This window comes from Notothenia rossii (assembly GCF_949606895.1).
Source record: "Notothenia rossii genome assembly, chromosome: 1".
Lineage (NCBI taxonomy): Eukaryota > Metazoa > Chordata > Actinopteri > Perciformes > Nototheniidae > Notothenia > Notothenia rossii.
In genome coordinates, this window is record NC_136912.1 from 34,199,293 (window position 1) to 34,215,473 (window position 16,181).

Sequence of the window (16,181 nt, forward strand, 5' to 3'; positions counted from 1 at the left end):
TCTCCCAGGGGCAAATACAGTGCCAGGTGTCAGACTATTTAAACAATGTTTACCCAGGATTCCGACACCTTCCCTGGCTTGTAAAATGCGGTGATGCGCCCTGGAGGTATCAGAGTATTTTAAACAACTTTTCCCCGCCTTTCAAACACTTTTTCCTGGCTTATAGCCTGTCATTTTGCAGGATATAATTTAACATGGAACCTCTCCCAGGGGCAAATACAGTGCCAGGTGTCAGACTATTTAAACAATGTTTACCCAGGATTCCGACACCTTCCCTGGCTTGTAAAATGCGGTGATGCGCCCTGGAGGTATCAGAGTATTTTAAACAACTTTTCCCCGCCTTTCAAACACTTTTTCCTGGCTTATAGCCTGTCATTTTGCAGGATATAATTTAACATGGAACCTCTCCCAGGGGCAAATACAGTGCCAGGTGTCAGACTATTTAAACAATGTTTACCCAGGATTCCGACACCTTCCCTGGCTTGTAAAATGCGGTGATGCGCCCTGGAGGTATCAGAGTATTTTAAACAACTTTTCCCCGCCTTTCAAACACTTTTTCCTGGCTTATAGCCTGTCATTTTGCAGGATATAATTTAACATGGAACCTCTCCCAGGGGCAAATACAGTGCCAGGTGTCAGACTATTTAAACAATGTTTACCCAGGATTCCGACACCTTCCCTGGCTTGTAAAATGCGGTGATGCGCCCTGGAGGTATCAGAGTATTTTAAACAACTTTTCCCCGCCTTTCAAACACTTTTTCCTGGCTTATAGCCTGTCATTTTGCAGGATATAATTTAACATGGAACCTCTCCCAGGGGCAAATACAGTGCCAGGTGTCAGACTATTTAAACAATGTTTACCCAGGATTCCGACACCTTCCCTGGCTTGTAAAATGCGGTGATGCGCCCTGGAGGTATCAGAGTATTTTAAACAACTTTTCCCCGCCTTTCAAACACTTTTTCCTGGCTTATAGCCTGTCATTTTGCAGGATATAATTTAACATGGAACCTCTCCCAGGGGCAAATACAGTGCCAGGTGTCAGACTATTTAAACAATGTTTACCCAGGATTCCGACACCTTCCCTGGCTTGTAAAATGCGGTGATGCGCCCTGGAGGTATCAGAGTATTTTAAACAACTTTTCCCCGCCTTTCAAACACTTTTTCCTGGCTTATAGCCAGGGCCGGCCCACCGCACTGGCGTTATAAATGTTCGCCTAGGGCGCTGAACTGTAGAGGGAGCGCAGGGGTGCAGTCCAGATTTAAAAAAAAAAAAAAAATTTAATAGGCCTATGTATATTTTTTTATTTTAGTAGGCGCCCCCCAGATTCCTTTTTTTTAGGCGCCGCTCAGATCAGGATTCATTTGTTTTTTTGAGAATATGAAAAATAAAACGTAGGGGCGCCCCAACACTGCACCAACCCTCTCAATGTTTTCTTTGGTTCTGTCCATTTGTGTTTCGCGTGTCGTGCGCGCTCGCGTTTTGAACGAGAATTAGAACTTCACTGTCACAACATGAAGCGGGGCAACCCCAACAAAAAGCCGTCTGGGGCGCATTGGAAAAGGCGAAGAAAGAGAGAGGAGGAAAAACTCCAGGAAAACAGAGGTATGTCTGATGACGGTTTGTGTTTATTGGTATTTTTCAAGCAACGGTATAAAGCTAGCTAGCTAACGTTAGCTAATGATAGCAGCTGATATATAGTATGATAGAAGCTAGCAGATGAGCTGCTTTACCATCTAGCTTGATAGCTCTTTTTACACCAACTGCACTGTGTGGTTTTTCTTGTATTCCTTATATATATTTATTATTATTAAAGCTATCTATTTTGTTCCATCTTTAGCTTACAAATGGTAATGGACACAAAATAATTCTGCTAAATCATTAACTAGCTAGGTTATCACTTAAAAAATATATTTTGCATATTTGGGCACAGGAAATTATGTCAGCTAGTCTGAACTGCTCAGTATTATTGCAGATAGATACCTACTACATTATTCTCTGTGTAATTTCCAGGTGCATTGTTAAAATATCTGGGTAATCCCACTCCCACCACTGCACAACCTGAGTCTACTGCATCACTGCCTGTAGCAGGTGAGTTCAGTCAATTTTTTTGTGATATTGCCTGTTGAGTTTATTAGGGTTGTGGGTAGTTCATACATGTTCACACCTGCACATTACAATAGCACCTATATCACTTATAATGTACATGTTAATGTAAAACAGTGGGTGTCTGACTGTATCCATGCATGTTCGACTGTCTGCAGGTGAAAACGTATCACTACTACCTGTCCCAAGTGAACCTGCTGCTACACAATCTGCAGGAGAGACATTGGTCCCGAGTACCACAACACAGTCTGCAGCATGTGAGTCCAGTTTATTATTGCACATTACAATAGCACTTCTCTTACTAATAATGTACATGTTAATGTAAAACACACACACACACACACACACACACACACACACACACACACACACACACACACACACACACACACACACACACACACACACACACACACACACACACAGTGGGTGTCCGACTGTATCCATGCATGTTTCACTGTCTGCAGGTGAAAACATATCACTACCTGTCCCAAGTGAACCTGCTGCTACACAATCTGCAGGGGAAACATTGATCCCGAGTACCACAACACAGTCTGCAGCACGTGACACCACAAAGGCAGCAGCTGTTGACCCTGCCGACTGGCCATCCATGTCTGATAAGGTAAGAACAGAGTTTGTGAGCAGAGGACCCTATCAGGCAAAACCACACTTCATTTTTCCAAAAAGACAGGATGGGAGAAGCTGCCACCACCAATACTTTTATAGAAAACTGGTAAATGGGGAAAGAATCAAGAGAAGCTGGCTATTGTACTCACAGAAAAACGACAGCCTTTACTGTTTTTGCTGCAAGCTGTTCTCCCAGAAGGAATACAAATTAATCAGTGCAGGACTAAATGACTGGAAAAATTGCCATCAATTACTGAAAACACACGAGAACACTCCAGAACATACTAAACACATGGAATCATGGAAAGAGTTAGAGTTTCGATTACAAAAGGGGCAAACTATTGATAGGACTGAGATGGCGCTTACAGACATAGAAAGGAAGAGATGGCGTGAGGTGGTAACAAGGTTGGTCGCCATCATTCAATCATTAGCTGAGAGAAACATGGGCCTCAGGGGAACATGTGACACACTCAACAAACCCAACAATGGCAACTTCCTTAAAGAAGTGGAGCTGATGGCAATGTTTGACCCTGTAATGAAAGAACACGTTGCTAAAGTCGAAAGGGGTGCAAGCCATACCACATATCTCGGAAAAAATATTCAAAATGAACTCATTGAATGTATCGGTGAGAGAATCAGTGCCCACATGATTGAAGAAATTAAGAAGGCTAAATATTATTCCATCATTCTGGACTGCACACCTGACATTAGCCACACAGAGCAGTTATCAGTCATCTTAAGGATTGTTACAATGGAGGAGATGCCACAAGTTAAGGAACACTTCATGGGGTTCCTTGTCGCTGAGGAATCAACTGGCGAGAGTTTGTCATCCCTCATCCTGGACAGGCTCCAAGAACTGAACATCCCCTTTGAGGACTGTAGGGGACAGTCTTATGACAATGGTGCCAATATGCGAGGGAAAAACAAAGGAGTTCAGGCCAGGTTACTTGAACTAAACCCGAGGGCACTATTCGTGCCATGTGGCGCACACACTCTCAATCTGGTGTTAGCTGATGCAGCGAAAAGCTCCCTAGATGCAACTGGATACTTTGGCTAACTCCAAAAGCTTTTTACATTGTTTTCAGCATCCACAAAGCGCTGGGACATTTTGATGAGCCATGTCACCACTACCTTGAAATCATGGTCTGAAACCAGGTGGGAGAGCCGGGTCAACAGTGTGGAAGCTGTGCGATATCAGGCTCAACATGTTCGAGATGCACTTTTGGAGGTGAGGGACAAGGCCACTGACATAATGATCAAAATAGAGGCACAGTCTTTGGCTGAGGAAGTGGGGTCCTACCGCTTCTCCATTTGCACTGTGGTGTGGTACGACATCCTCAGTAAAGTCAAACAGGTCAGTAAGGTCATGCAGTCTGTGTCAATGCAACTTGACATCGCAGTTGACCTCCTGAGAAAGACAAAGGCCACCCTGGAAGACTACAGAGCCACTGGATTTGCCTCTGCTCAGATCAGTGCTAAAGACATGTGTGAGGACATGGATGTGGATGCTGTCCTCAAGGAGAAGAGGCTGAGGTCAACCAAGAGGCAGTTCTCTTATGAAGCACCTGATGAGCCAATGGCCAATGCCCTAAAAAAGATGGAAGTTACATTTTTCAACAGGGTGGTTGATGTTTGCATCACTTCCCTCAATGAGCGTTTTGAACACCTGGAAGAAGTTCAGGCAAAGTTTGGGGTGCTTGTCAACTTCCCCGAACTGCCCAGAAACGAGCTGACAAAGCAGTGTCAAACACTGAGCAACACCCTGAGCTCTGGCGGACAGTCAGACATAGATGGAAAAGAGTTGGCACTGGAGCTGATGAACTTTCCAACTCTCCCCTCACCCACAATGACCACCCTGGAACTGTTGGTCTTCTTGGAAAGGAAGAACGTGAGGGAGGTTTATCCTAATATGTGGGTGGCCCTCAGGATCAACGTCACTATGCCAGTGACAGTGGCTTCAGCAGAAAGAAGCTTCTCAAAGCTGAAGTTAATTAAAACCTACCTGAGGTCTACAATGGTCCAAGAACGCCTCAGTGGACTTGCCATCATCAGCATTAACAGTGATGTTTCTCGTCAGCTGTCATATGAGGATGTTATTGATGACTTTGCAGCAAAGAAGTCAAGACGAGTGCAATTCTGAGTGTTTAAGTCAAGCAAGTCAGTAAGGTATTTATTTATTATTACAATATGTGTGTTCAAAAACAGAAATGTAATTGTTCTTTTTTTGTATAAATCGTTTTTATGTATTTGTTAATATTTTTTCATTTATTTTATTTTATTTATTTATTATTACAATACGTGTGTTCTTAAGTGTTCTTTAAAATATTTCTATAAATCCTTCTGTGGAAGCTACTTGTTTATTAAAAGATGTTTGTTGAATTATAACTAAAGCAAGTGTGGTTTTTGTATTTGTGTGTAGGGTGGGGGGGGGTTGGTGTTTTCAATGTATACTATAAGACAGTAAACAAAAAATATCGTTTAAAAACTGGAGAGATAAAAATATGAATACATAAATGAGTGTTAACTAGGTCAAATAAGATATGAATGAACAACAAAAATAAAATAAGTTACATTTATTGGCTATGGTAGGTTATTGGTTATTGGTAAGCCTTTTTGCCTATGTCAATAAGTTTCTGTTTTTGTAGTGTATTCGTCTTTTGTAGAGATTTTTTATTTGTTCTTTATATATTCTATGGGGGGGGGCGCCAGCTAAAATCTCGCCTAGGGCTGCAAATTGTCTAGAGCCGGCCCTGCTTATAGCCTGTCATTTTGCAGGATATAATTTAACATGGAACCTCTCCCAGGGGCAAATACAGTGCCAGGTGTCAGACTATTTAAACAATGTTTACCCAGGATTCCGACACCTTCCCTGGCTTGTAAAATGCGGTGATGCGCCCTGGAGGTATCAGAGTATTTTAAACAACTTTTCCCCGCCTTTCAAACACTTTTTCCTGGCTTATAGCCTGTCATTTTGCAGGATATAATTTAACATGGAACCTCTCCTGGAAATGGACATACTCTGCGCATTTCCAGGAGAGGTTCCATGTTAAATGATATCCTGCAAAATGACAGGCAACAACTCTCTTCCAGACGTTTAAAAACACTTTTCCGACTATTTTAAACAACTTTTCCCCGCCTTTCAAACACTTTTTCCTGGCTTATAGCCTGTCATTTTGCAGGATATAATTTAACATGGAACCTCTCCTGGAAATGGACATACTCTGCGCATTTCCAGGAGAGGTTCCATGTTAAATGATATCCTGCAAAATGACAGGCAACAACTCTCTTCCAGACGTTTAAAAACACTTTTCCGACTATTTTAAACAACTTTTCCCCGCCTTTCAAACACTTTTTCCTGGCTTATAGCCTGTCATTTTGCAGGATATAATTTAACATGGAACCTCTCCTGGAAATGGACATACTCTGCGCATTTCCAGGAGAGGTTCCATGTTAAATTATATCCTGCAAAATGACAGGCAACAACTCTCTTCCAGACGTTTAAAAACACTTTTCCGACTATTTTAAACAACTTTTCCCCGCCTTTCAAACACTTTTTCCTGGCTTATAGCCTGTCATTTTGCAGGATATAATTTAACATGGAACCTCTCCTGGAAATGGACATATTCTGTGCATTTCCAGGAGAGGTTACATGTTAAATGATATCCTGCAAAATGACAGGCTACAACTCTCTTCCAGACGTTTAAAAACACTTTCCCCGACCATTTAAACATTATTTATGGCTTGTAAAGTGCGGTGATGAGCCCTGACAGTATCAGACTATTTAAAGGGTTACCAGGAGCATGAGAATATCCTCCACAGAAGGGGTGGTGGTGCCGTGAATAAGGCCGAATATGGATACCGATGTGCCGACGGTAAAGCACCGCAAAATCCACCCCCTTTAGGTTAACCAGGGGCATGGAGTTCTGTAGGGTGTGAACATCTGGGTTTAGTCCGTGGGGGAGTGCTTAAGTCCGGGAGTCCGGGGACTCACGGTGTGCAAGGTTATGGAGGTGCCCATGTCAGGGACACATGCTGGAGGTCTGTGGTCCGTCCTTTGGGGGTCTTGGAGGGGCCACAGAGAGGAGATTTCCCCGGTCTCTGTCCTGGATGAGTGAAATAAACAGAGTCTCCATGTCAGGGACACATGCTGGAGGTCTCTCTCCCGAGAGTGGACGTCCATTGCCTGTAAATTGGTCTAACATTAGGTCTGTCACTTTGGCTAACCGCACCACTGTCTGTCGTCTCCCGCAAGTGGACATCCATTGTCACTTTGGCTAACCGCACCACTGTCTGTCGTCTCCCGCAAGTGGACATCCATTGCGCCTAAATAAGGTTAGTATCTCGTGCGCACGAGATACTAACCCGTTATCCTGACTTTTTTTTGGGGAGAAAGTTACCGGTGCGCCAAGGAGGAAGTGAAGCGCACAGGACACAACCATTTCATTGCAGACTGTTATGTTTACGTGGGGAAATGACAGTGCATTATTTGAGATATATTTCGTACTCAGACTTCACTTTAAGGACATTTCGGCCAGGGGTGTGTGGTCATTCCAGGAGGCAGCGGGACGTGTAACTCAGAGAAGAGCAGCACCAGCGCTCAAAGAGCTTTTACGCACCGCCTTCTGTGTTTTACCTTCATTGAACAGCTATAAAGAGTGACCACAGGCCGTTTTAACCACACACACCTCTACACACACACCGAACTGCCCGATTACTCCCCCTTTTATTAGTTTTATGAAGGAGATCGCCGGTCATCAGGACGCATGATGGGCGGACTGGGACTAAAAATCAGCCCGGGAATCTCACCCTGCCCAGCCGACGTAAACTGTCAACGGGGTGGGGGGGTGGGGCAGTCCGCCACTGGCTCTCTGTGTGTGTTCTGAGTGTTTGTTTCCCTATAAAAAAGCTGCGGGGGAAGCAGGTACTCTGCGAGTCACGGACATTAATTCATAGATCAAAGCAGACTGGTTTACAAACTCTCCTGTTTTGCCAATCCGGTGCTTAAACCAATAGCTCTACACCCCTGGCCGAAATGTCCATAAAATTAAGTCTGACTTCAAAATATAGTCTATCTCAAATAATGTATGCTCTGTCATTTCCCCACGTAAACATAACTGTCTGCAATGAAATGGTTGTCTAATGTGTGTTCCACTTCCTCCTTGGTGCATCGGTAACTTTCTCAAAAGAAATAAAGTCAGGAAAACGGATTCGTTTCTCGTGCGCACGAGAAACGAATCCGTTTTCCTGACTTTATTTTTTTTCTCTCTCCATTTTTCTTTTTTTCCATGTCCCTTTAGGGGCTCCGTAGTCCTCTGCACATTTGAAGGAAAACAAATATAATTAAAATGGGCCCACTTTGAAATAAATAAAATATATAGCTACACCCTAAATAGAGTTAAAGGTGTAAGAATGGAGAAACCAGCTAGAATTTGAAAATACACAACCGGAAAGAATCTGCCACTTCCTGACAGAGCCCCTCCACCAACACACACAAACGCGTACATGACCAATGAGGGCACGAGATAAGTTTGTGCACAGATGGAAGGCTGACAGGCAGGTAGGCCATCCAGTTATTTTAGCCGGGCCGGCTAAAATGATTGGTCATGCTTTTTACAGCGCTACAGCTTCTGCAGATAATTTTTTGCTATCGGGACGTTAAGAGCATTCCATGGAATATAACAAAAAATGTTTTCTGAAATAAATTACATACCCCATTGAATTATGACTGAAGATCATCAGCTGTCTTCCTCTTCCGTTTTTCTCCTCGATACGTAAAGACTGCAGCACCTTTGGCAACTTCTCTCTACATATCAAACATACCGGTAAACCAGCATCGTTTGCTTTGAAAGTATATTTCTCTGTCCACGCAGAATTAAATCCTGTGTTCCTCCGGTACTTTTCTTTGATTTATCCATAGTTTGCTCATCGACCCGGGGGGCAGGTTATTCGCCTGCAAGAAAAGGCGCTGGCGCTGGACCGTAGCAGGACTTGACGCATATTTTAGTTGACCTAATTAAAGCCATTTTGTTTTTTTATTTATGTGTCACAGTATCACCTCAAAATACAAGATACGAAACATTTTCAACCATGCAGCAAAATATAAATAGTCCTACAAATACTTTTATTTTATTTCCTTCTTATTTTTTGTCTAAGCTCAATAGAGCCAGAGCAGAGGGCTTAAAGGGCCGCATGCGGCTCGAGAGCCGCGGGTTGCCGACCCCTGGGTTAGTCAAAACCTTCATCACCTCCTCCCTCCCTGACTCTCTGGACCCCCTGCAGTTTGCCTACAGAGCAAACAGGTCCACAGACGACGCCATAGCCCTCACCATCCACACTGCCCTTTCACACCTGGACCAGAGGAACACATATGTGAGAATGCTGTTCATTGACTACAGTTCAGCCTTCAATACCATTGTGTCCTCCAAGCTGGTCATCAAGCTCAGAGACCTCGGGCTCAACAGCGCCCTCTGTGACTGGATCCTGAACATCCTGATAGGCAGACCCTGGGCAGTGCGGTGGGAAACATCCCTTCCTCCACCCTGATCCTCAACACCGGAGCCCCTCAAGGCTGCATGCTCAGCCCTCTCCTCCACTTCCTGTTCACGCACGACTGCATGGCCACACACAGCTCCAACACCATCGTGAAGTTTGCTGACGACACGACCTTCATCGCCCCTCAAGGCTGCATGCTCAGCCCTCTCCTCCACTTCCTGTTCACGCACGACTGCATGGCCACACACAGCTCCAACACCATCGTGAAGTTTGCTGACGACACGACCTTTATCGGCCAGATCACAGACGGCGACGAGACGGCGTACAGAGAGGAGGTTGAAAACCTGACATCTTGTTCCCAGGATAACAACCTCCATGACCAAACCGTTTGAGACCCACTGAGAAAATAGACTAACTTAACTATCTAAACACAGTCCTTTACCTCACCTGAGCTGAGGTTATCCCAAGCTTGAATAACACACAGAGACCAATCAAGGGCTTTGATTTATGATCTGTATGACAGTGGCCATGTTGGCAGGCCACACCATGTAGACAGCCAGTTACCCTGTGTGAGGCAGACCACATCATGTAGACAGCCAGTCACCCTGTGTGAGGCAGGCCACATCATGTAGCCAGCCAGTCACCCTGTGTGAGGCAGGCCACATCATGTAGCCAGCCAGTCACCCTGTGTGAGGCAGGCCACTTAACAGGCCAGGCCATCGGGAAACCCCCCGGTCCTCCCGATGGCCAGTCCGGGACTGGGTACAGGAGGCGTAGAGCGAGGGATCATTGTCCACAAGTTAATCGATCGCAGATGGCGTCGTGGTCACGGACGAATGAAAAAAAAAAATAGTAATTAAATAATAAATCTGCTTACAGTTCTGTTTCATATGGGTGTTGAAAGATGTATCCATAGATCTCCTCATGTTGCTCCCAAAGTGCACCAGATTGATGCTTTTAACTTCAATATTTAAAAAAATCTTCCCGGGGGCTCATGCCCCCGGACCCCCCTAGAGGAGGTTAGGTCCCCCTGACTTAAATCATGTTCACATAGATAGGATACTAAATACATTTGTACACATCTTGTGTCCATATCTTTCTGTTTTGGTGGTCATGCCAAAACCGTGCATGTGCATGCATGCATGAGTCATGGTAAGATATCTGGATTAAGAGGTTTATTTTTCTTTGCACAGAATGAAAGAAAGGCGAAATGAATGGGCTGTGATTTTAGTTTTTTTAAGCAGAGATTGAGTTCAATAATTTGTACGGCCCTCAGAGGATGTTATAAAAATTGAAAGGAAAAAGGTTCCCCACCCCTGCTGTAAATAATAATAAAAACCCTTGATTTATAACTTAACATCTCTGTCTCTTATTGATCTGAGTATATTATAAAGAATAGCCAGTTAATTGAAGCATTATAGCACAGGCCTTTGTCTGCAGCGGTTCCGCCAAACCCCCTGACCCGTCCTGTAACACGGAGCCGTTTCTTAAACTATGCAAAATGTATGTGTGTGCATAAAGCTGAGTTATGATCGGTCATAATATCACCAAATTTGGAGATGATTAAATAGTTTACAGTTAGATTTACTCACATACTTTTGGCCATACTCGCGCAGACTACAAAGGAACTGAAATTTCCACAAAAGATTATTTAGCACGTGTGCAGGGCATTGTTGATTGAAAAAAGCAATTTGAAGGTTGGATATTTGTAAACCTTTTTTTGTTTATATATTAATAATTTAAGATGTAAATTAATTATAGTTTATACGTAGTACTTTCTATTTTTATTGTGTCCTTTGGTTGCATCAATGTGTGCATTTGATACTGATAATGGAGCAGTTGCTTTGGGGCCTTTTATACAGTATAGCCCTTAAGGTCAAATCATGAGATCCTCGAGAACCCCCTCCCCTCCTTGCACCTCCACACAGAGCCCCCCCACATATCAAATCCCAATTTAACCCCTGTACATACCTAATTTAGTAACAGAGCGGAACATGGAACACATGTACTTTGCTGTCACTGCATGATTCCCTAGTTAAACTGAGGATTTATTTTATTTTTATATTATTATAGAGACTAATGGTGCTCGATGAAGTGAACACTCTTGAGTAAATAAAGGGGGCAATATCAGTATGTGCGCAGCAATATCTGAGAATAGTGTGAGCACACATTTCCCCAATATTGCACCAAACATCACCCAGAGACCCCTTACTTTCTTGAACACCATTTACTGATCTGCTGAGATCTCATCCAAAATGAGACGTTTGGTATGGCATGACTTTCTAAATGTTCTAATTGTGTAAAATATGTGTTCGATAAGATGTATTTAAATGTCCCAGAGAGAAAACTATTATTGGGCAAAAGTGCTAAAAACAGCTGCATTTACCTGGTCAAACTTACATAGAAAGAAAATGCAAACAATTTAAGACAAATGTGCTGTCAAAGAAAAGCTGTTGCCGGACATATTGGGAATCTTTCATTTGGCCCCCAGCTTCACTATTAACGGCTTAGGCTATACAATGTAAGGTCTTTTGTTTACTTGGGCAAAAGACAATGAAAGTATCTATAGACGGATACAAATGTACAACTCTTGGATATCGTAAACCTTTCATTTATTAAAGTATTTAGGATGAAATAGGCTTAAGACTTAAATCAAAGGAACTTGTCCTGCCATACTGACGGAATGAAATAATTAGCTGCCAATTGGTATTGATCTTTTTGTTTGAATAATTAAAAGGTAAATAAGGTTTTGTTTTTTTAAGGATGTGTAGTAGTAGTTGTGTGGTTGAGAATTATCAAATGACAAATGCATTAATTGAATAATATAATCTTTTTGTTTATATTCTATCCTGTGTTCTCTATAACATCGTGCATTTTAACATTCTTTTAGTGGAGGGCTTCAAATAAGCCCAGTAGGTTTTGTTGCCTCTTCCTGCACTGTATATTATTTGATATCTGTTCTTTGTGTATATTTTAACTACTAACATTTTCCTCAGAGATCAGGCAATTTGGTTATACTACATTATATGATCCAGATAATTTAGTGAGTGTCCTCAACTGCGATTATGAATGTTTCTCTGTTGTATAATGAAATGCAATTAAAGTTTCTTTGCATTCTTAATGTAACAGGAACACTGGGTTCAGGTAAATGTCCCACACTCATCTCTAGGCCCTGAACTCCAAAGTAGGCCCATCACCTAAAGTAGGTCAACTCCTCCCCCAGAACCAATCCCTGATTAACTCAGGGGTATTTAAGGCACATGTGGCATTATGGCAGCCTTTGGTTCGTTTGCTGCCTGCCTGTTGCCACATGGCCACCTTAAGGGTAAGTAAATTGTCAGATACTGGATGTCATGTTTGATCAGCAACTTAATCCTCATGTGCATCTTATATTAGCACTGAATTATATTCATTTGTATTAGCCTACTGTCAGCTTGTATCCTGGTCCACCTTGTGTTCCTTTGGCTAGTGATGGCGAGATGAAGCCTTATGAAGCTTTGAAGCTTTCCAGCCAATTGGTTCGAAAAATTGTTCATCTCATGAGGCTTAATTTGAACACAAACCTCCTGTTGGTCAAAAAGTGTAAAACAGGTAGATTTGACATCTCAACAGTGTGCTCTATCTCATACCGAGTTCCCAATGAGTATAGCCTTAGAATAACTATAAACAACGAACATTAAATCATATTTTCATGTTAACACTATTGTATTTATTCCAGTTTAATGATTGTGATTGAAAAGCCTAAAGAGGCCGGTAAACATTGCAAAGAGGGATTTGTATTCCTTAATAATATTCGTAAACTTAACCATGTTGTAGCCTGAGAAAGGCTAAACCATATCAAAGAATACATTTATTAACTACATTATCTCATTTAGCTGTAGCTTTTATAAACAAAAAAAAGACGTATTGACCAGTCATTCAACTAGGGACCCTGCGGTTGTGAGTCAACTGCTTTCCAGCTGAGCCAAAGCCCACACACTGAATCTGAAAACACTGGGAAGCACTTATTCCTGTATTTATTCCTTTATGTTTTTTATTTTTGCTTTTATTTATGCTCTTATTTGTTTATAGGCCTACTTATGAGATAAGATATAAGTGAGGGGTCTGAGCTCTCTTAATTCCATCGTTTCACCGGGCCCGGGTACAGAAGGATTATACATCCTTTGGTAATATGAGCGTTGTGGTTCAACCGACCTGAATCGCTTCCTGAAGCAGTCACGTGGTATCGACAGGCAGCGAGGCTTCGTTTATCATCGATGACGTCACTGGCCCAAAACGATACAAGCCTCGATACAAGCTTCACAAAAAGCTTTGGGGATTACTCGACACACGCTCCGAAGCCTAGGCGCAATACGTAACATCACTACATTTGGCCAAATGTGATGCCTGAAGTTCCTGTTAACCTGGAGGGATGTGTGTTGGTCCTTGGTACTTTAGTATTAATCATACTGAGTGGTGGTAAGTTTATAATTACCTAAGCTAAAAGATTTAAATGTGTACTTCTGCATTGTAATCTAATGTACAATGTGTTTTTCCTACTAGGTGGTATCAGTTGCTGTTTTGCTCCAGTTTAGGTTTTGCTTGAGTTAGGTTTTTGTTTCAATTTAGTTTTGCTGTCTTATATTTAGGATTTTAGTGTATTTGACTGTTTGGACCAACTGGATAATTGTTTCTTCTGCTTCATTTGTTGTTCCTTTGCCCCCTGTAGTGGAGTTGGAGCCAGCTGGCGACAGAGGCTAGGCCCACAGTCTGATTCCCTTCACGGCTTGTAGTGGTAGGAGCACTGGGACACAGTTTGTAGTGAGTTTTGATTTGCAGTGATTTTTACTTTGCAGTGAGCACCGGTGGTGGGTAAGTGGGACACAGCCCTGTTAGACTTCCCCCCTGGCTGGCATCTGCCCACTCTCCTTTTTTCCCTCATTGATTTTAGTAATTTTCTATATAAAGTGTTTTTACCTAGAATAAACAAATACATGTGATTGACATTTTGAAATAAGCTTTTTCATTATAATTGAACCACGTCTCTACCTTGTGTCAGTCACAAACTTGTAGAGCCTTCTTATTTCTAAGGTGTAAATTAAATATCTCCTTGGGCGAAATTCTCCAGATGGCATTGTCAGGCATTTTGGCATTTGGGTGGCTCTGCCTTTAAAAACAACCACCCCGCCACATTCAGGTGAAATATTATTTTGAGTCTAGCCAAGGCATAATTGCACTCTGATAAAAGTCACTGATCTCATATTCTCAAGGAACTGCTCTACTTCTAACCTCTATGTAAACCCGCTCCACAAATCCGATCACTTCTTCATTTCATTCTCTCTACCCCTTTCCAAACATAACAAACTAATCTCTTCTCATCCTGCACGTGTCCGTCGCAACCTTCGTTCCCTCTCCCCCTCTACCTTTGCCTCATCGGTGCTCTCAGCCCTCCCTTCCTCTGATTCGTTCCAACTCCTGCCTCCAAACTCTGCTGCAGAAACTCTCCTCTCTACTCTCTCATCCTCTCTGGACTCTCTCTGTCCTCTCACATCTCGGCAGGCTCGTCAGTCCGCTCCTGCTCCCTGGCTAAATGACGCACTGCGTGCTAATAGAACCATCCTTAGGGCAGCAGAGCGGAAACAGTGGAAATCCAAACACCATGACGACCTCCTAACCTATCAGGCTCTCCTCTCCTCTTTCTCTTCTTCCATCTCTCAGGCAAAAAGCACTTTCTTTCAAGATAAGATCCAATCTTCCTATTCCAATCCCAAAAAACTATTTTACATCTTCTCCACCCTCTTGGACCCCCCCAAAGCCCCTCCCGCTCCTCCCTTCTATCAAGCGACTTTGTTAACCACTTTGAAAAAAAGGTTGGTGATATTCGCTCTTCTTTGTCTGACTCACCTTTACTCACCGCTGGGTCACCAGACCCACCCTTCACCCAACCACTGACCTGCTTCTCCCCTCTCTCTCCAAGTGAGGTTCTTACCCTCATTACATCTGCCCGTCCTACCACCTGTCGTCTGGACCCTATCCCCTCAAACCTCCTTCAGACTATCGCTCCTGATATTCTACCGTTTCTCACCCATCTCATCAACACTTCTCTAACTTCTGGTCACTTTTCAAAAAGTCTCAAGGAGGCAAGAGTAAACCCTCTCCTAAAGAAACCCACTCTAAACCCGTCTGATGTTATAAACTACAGGCCTGTCTCTCTCCTCTCGTTCCTGTCTAAACCACTTGAACGTCCAGTCTTTAAACAACTCTCCTGTTATCTCCATCAGAACAACCTTCTGGATCCTTACCAGTCTGGTTTCAAGGCAGGTCACTCAACAGAAACTGCCCTCCTTGCTGTCTCTGAGGAACTGCACACTGCTAAAGCAGCCTTCCCTCTCGTCTGTCATCATCCTTCTGGACCTGTCTGCTGCATTCGACACGGTGAATCATCAGATCCTTCTTCGCACTCTCCAAGAACTTGGAGTTTCAGGCTCTACACTTTCCCTCCTCACCTCATACCTCAAGGACCGCACCTACAGGGTTACTTGGAGAGGGTCGGAGTCCGACCCTAGTCAATTAACTACAGGGGTCCATCAGGGCTCTGTTCTTGGTCCCCTCCTCTTCTCCTTGTACACAAACTCGCTCGGATCTGTCATTAGCCCGCATGGTTTTTCATACCACTGCTACGCTGACGACACCCAATTCATTCTGTCCTTTCCCCGCTCAGAGACCCAGGTCGTCGCACGCATCTCTGCTTGTCTAGCTGACATCTCTCAGTGGATGTCTGCTCACCACCTCAAGCTCAACCTTGACAAGACTGAACTGCTTTCCCTTCCAGGAAAAGATTCTCCCACTCTTGACCTAACAATCAACATCGGCACCTCTATTGTTTCCCCGACTCAGACTGCAAGGAATCTGGGTGTGACCCTAGATAATAAACTGTCCTTCACAGCAAATATAGCTGCTACAACCCGCTTCTGCAGA

At 43.3% G+C, this 16,181-nt stretch overlaps 1 long non-coding RNA gene across 1 annotated transcript; it reads left to right on the plus strand.

The window, feature by feature from the left end:
* Nucleotides 1-1,501: 1,501 nt before the first annotated feature.
* On the plus strand, nt 1,502-2,366 carry LOC307022646. Its single transcript, XR_013803466.1, has 3 exons — nt 1,502-1,604; nt 2,013-2,090; nt 2,264-2,366. It is a non-coding gene; the product is annotated as an uncharacterized lncRNA (long non-coding RNA).
* The last annotated feature ends 13,815 nt before the right edge of the window (nt 2,367-16,181 follow it).